Source organism: Mus caroli, chromosome 18, assembly GCF_900094665.2.
Source record: "Mus caroli chromosome 18, CAROLI_EIJ_v1.1, whole genome shotgun sequence".
NCBI classification, from domain to species: Eukaryota; Metazoa; Chordata; class Mammalia; order Rodentia; family Muridae; genus Mus; species Mus caroli.
The window spans coordinates 74,061,900-74,065,934 of record NC_034587.1 but is presented as its reverse complement, the minus strand read 5'-3'; the positions used below and the strand labels follow the sequence as shown (position 1 = coordinate 74,065,934).

The 4,035-nt window shown below is 54.4% G+C and overlaps 1 protein-coding gene across 4 annotated transcripts in view; it reads left to right on the top strand.

Annotated features, from left to right (window-relative positions):
- The first annotated feature begins 1,486 nt into the window (after positions 1–1,486).
- Positions 1,487–4,035, top strand: part of C18H18orf25 (chromosome 18 C18orf25 homolog) — an 84,864-nt gene continuing 82,315 nt past the window's right edge. For 2 of the 4 annotated variants that reach the window (XM_029471787.1, XM_029471786.1), the window contains exon 1: positions 1,487–1,667. The gene's annotated coding sequence lies outside the window, so the exon portion shown is untranslated. Of the gene's footprint in view, positions 1,668–1,972; positions 2,258–4,035 lie in introns of those variants that run through there. The other 2 variants (XM_021150819.2, XM_021150818.2) reach the window with 2 other exon arrangements.

The following is a 4,035-nucleotide window of genomic DNA, read 5'->3' as shown; positions in this document are numbered from 1 at the left end:
GAGAGGGTTTTAAATGCTCTCAATATAAGAAATGTCTGAGGTGATGGCTATGCCAGTCATGCTGATCTCATCATACATCATGCATGGTTTGAAGTGGCACACTGTACCCACCCCACAAATGGCACAGCTATTACATGTGACTAAAACGTACTTGCAAACTCCTGAGAGAGGGCTGGCAGGAAACCTCAGTGAGTAACTGTGCTTGCCTTGGAAGCCTGACTGAGTTTGATCCTCACAGAGAGCAGACTCCCAGGGGTTGTCTTCTGAGCTCACTCAACCTCTCTCTCTCTCTTACAGGATGATGATCATAATCCTGATTGAACCTGAGAGACGTAGTCTAAGAAGGTAACTGATGTTGATGGAGGTCTGTGAGCCTTTTCTATTTTTTTGGTTTTTCGAGACAGGGTTTCTCTGTGTAGCCCTGGCTGTCCTGGAACTCAGAAATCTCCTGCCTCTGCCTCCCAAGTGCTGGGATTAAAGGCTTGAGCCACCACTGCCAGGCGAGCCTTTTCTTTTTATCTTTTTGTCTTACAGAGAGGCACTTTATTAGCAGAAATTGGCTGTGAACTCTCTTCCTGCAGATACTGTTAGAAACGATGGGGTGATGTCCCATAGCAAACAGAAACTCTGAAGGCTGACTGGGCCCCCGGGTCAGGGGTTTTGATCCTGTTTCCTTCTATGGTCTGGAGTTGGAGATGCAGGGCAGCGAGAGCCAGCCAGGAGAGGACTCATCTCAGGAAACCTTTACCTTTGCTTCACAAGTCGCTGGGCAGATGGGTGTTCTTTGCCAGAAAGACCAATGACACAGAAAAGTTATCTGAATGGTGCAGAGATGTGGCAGATGCCAAATACATTTCCCTCAGACGCTTATCAAGAGGCGCATTTGTTTTCCATCTTTGCCTTCCATTTTCTCGGTCTGCGTCGTCTCCAGACTCCACACCAGAAATCAGAACAGATCTTTACCAGTTTATCTTTAACAGATCTCAAAACGGTGAGACCCTGTCTCAAAACTGGATAAAGGTCTGAGGACGTAACCGTGGGGTGAAGAATTGCCTCGCATCTGCAGGGATCAGTTCAATTCCCCGTAGTAAAAATAATAAACAAACAAACAAACAAACAAATAATAAAAAAGGTACAGATGACTATCATTTTCTTCTCTTCCAAAACCTGCACTGCTCGTAGGGAGTCAGATCTTGCATTGTAAGCTTGTCCTTCGCATCGGTCTCTGGAGCTCTCTCTACTTGCTAAGTGGAGACATCTCATTTTCTCAAGGTCCCGAGCCCAACACGTGCCCCGCGCCCATTTTAAGGACCGGTCTGCAAAACTCCCAGTAGTGTGTGTCACCCTTCCCAAGGCGGGCTGCCAAACCAAGGAGTGACTCTGCAGAGGTGGAATTCTGAGCGTCTGGAGGCGTGCGTTGGCGGAGCGGGGTCCCCTGGACGACTGTGTCACCGGCAGGTGGCGCGCTCGCCGCAAACCCCGCGGCGTTTCCAGAGCCCAAACTTGAACGGGACGTTAGTGCGGGTGTCGGAGCCGAGCGGTTCCCGGGAGCCGAGCTGTCCTTGGCCCCCGCGGGAAAGTGGGGAGCGAAGGGGATTGGACACCTTGCTGGGGTGACTCCACGAATCGGACATCGTGAGCTTCCTTCGGAAAGGCTTCTCGAGTGGGTGAGTACTGGGCAGCCCTCGGGAAGCGGAGCCCCGTGCTTTTAAGCCTCGGGCTTTGCCGGGCCCGGCATCTCGGCCCTCCGAGACCGACGTTACCGGATCGAACGGAGGGCGCGCGCGCGCGAAAGCCCGGGAAGCGGGAGCGCTGGAGCCCGCGCTCAGCCGAGGCCGCGCGCGTGCGTGTGCGTCCCCGCCGCCAGGTGGCGCTGCGCCGCTCGCTCCCGGCCGGCCGCCAGCTTGCTTAGGTTCCCGCCGCCGCGGCGGCCGCTCTAGCCGGCAGGCGCTGCTCTGTGGTTCCGGGCGGAAGTGAGGCGCAGAGCGGAACGGCCTCTGGTGACATTTTCTTGGGGCGGCGCGGACGACTGAAGGGAATTTGGTGTTGGAGGCTGCGGAGGCGGCGAGCTCCTCTCTGCCCCGCTGCAGGGGCTCCAGCCGCGCTCTTCTGCTCGCCGCTGGGAGTCGTCTGAGGAGAAGGGGGCGGCCGGGCCGCCGCGGCCCGAGTCTGCGGCCCGTCAAGCGCCGCCCGGGGTGGGCGCGTGCCCCGACGGGGCGCGCGGGGCCGGCGAGGAGGCGCGGACGGCGGGGCGCAGGTGAGGCACGGAGGGGCGCGGGGCCGCGGCCTTGGTGGCGGGGTGAGCCTCGGGGTCGGGGCTGCCTCCCGGGGAGGTGCTCGTGAGGTTGGAGGAGAGTGGGGCCGGGCTGCGGGCTCTCGGCCACCGAGCGCGGGGGTCACGACGGCGAAGGCGCGGCCCGGACCCCTCGCCGGCTCGCCGCGGTGACCCTCGCGTCCTCTGCCCGCCCGTCGGAGTGCCCTCCCCCGGCCACCGGCACGGAGGGGACGGCGGGCTGAAGGGACCGCAGCCCCCCAGGCCGCGGAGTTGTGTTGGAGCAACTTTGCGGAGCCCGACCCGCGGGAGGCTCGGTACCCGAGCCTGGCGCCCACCGCAGCCGGAGCGGAGCTGCCGAGAGCCCCCTCCCGCGGTGGCCTTGGAGGAGCGAGAAAGGGCTCCCCGGGCTTGGTGCTGGCCTCTTGCCGCTTCCTCGACTGTGGGTCGGCAGATCCCCGGGATCAGTATGCGTGGGTCCCCGACGTTGACCTGCGACTTCGTCAACTTTAAAGGCCATCGCAGATGTATTCTGAGGACCCCCTCCTCCCCATTAAGGACTCTATTGCCTCCCCGGATTTCCCAGAGGACACTACCAGTATCACTTCTCACCGTTTATCTCAAAGCATTTATTTTTATAGTGTAGTGTAGGGTAGTGTTGTGTGTGTGTTTTAATGGAGCAGCCTCTGGTCAGACTCGTCTGCCATTCATTCTCGCCTTTAAATTGCCCTATCTTTATCATAAAGTAGAGAGACTCGCCCGGTTGAAGAAAAAGCACCCTGCGTGCAGCTCTTCCAGATTCTTCCCGGTGCTGTTTGTGCTTGCAGTGCTTTTTGGTTTTGGGTTTGGGCCCTTGTATCTGAATCTTTGCATCCGTTTGGGTGAACGTTCCACCGATGATGCTTTGTAAAGGCTGGGCCTTAATTATAAATGGGTCTGACCGTTTGCTTAGCTTATTGCTGTATAGTATCGTTAGGCTCAAGTTAACCGTTTGAATCGTTCTCTTTCTCCTCTTGGGATATTTTAAGGATGGAGGCTATTAACTTTGCAGTGTAGTTTTGCTGATCCCGGCAATCTGGATTTCTCCAGTAATCAGAGCATTGCCTTTTGGTTTAACAAGCAGTTTAGAGACCGACATATGTATCATCTCCTATCTTGAAGAATTACGGCAGTAAACCTCCCTCCTTGTTGGAGGATCATATTTATATGCTATTATAACGTTAACTAGAGTGTGCATGTTGTCGATAAATGTGTAGTTATTAAATTTGAATTTAGGAAGCAAAATGGACTTGATGACCTGTATACTACTTTAAAAAGAATTTGACCAAAATTTTAATTCATTTCTATTACATGACAAAAAATATTTTTAACAAATAAATTGACTTCCTTTAGCATTCCTCTCAGTAATGCTGTTTTTCGTTTGTTTATTTTGGTATTCGTTTTTGGTTTTCAAGACAAAGTTTCTCTGTGATGTCCTGGAACTAGCTTTGTAGACTAGGTTGACCCTGAACTTCGAGATCCCTTTGCCTCTGCCTCCCAAGTGATGGGAATAAGACATGTGCAACTGGGCTGGAGAGATGGCTCAGCCGTTAAAGGCTAGGCTCACAACCAAAAATATAAGATGTGTGCAACTGCAGCTGGCCCTGTAATGCTGAATTCTTAAAATGGTAAACTACTACTACTCCGTCGTCTCTGTCCCTCTTTCCCCCCCACAATTGTGTGTGTGTGAGTGAGTGAGAGAGAGAGAGAGGGAGTGAGAGAGG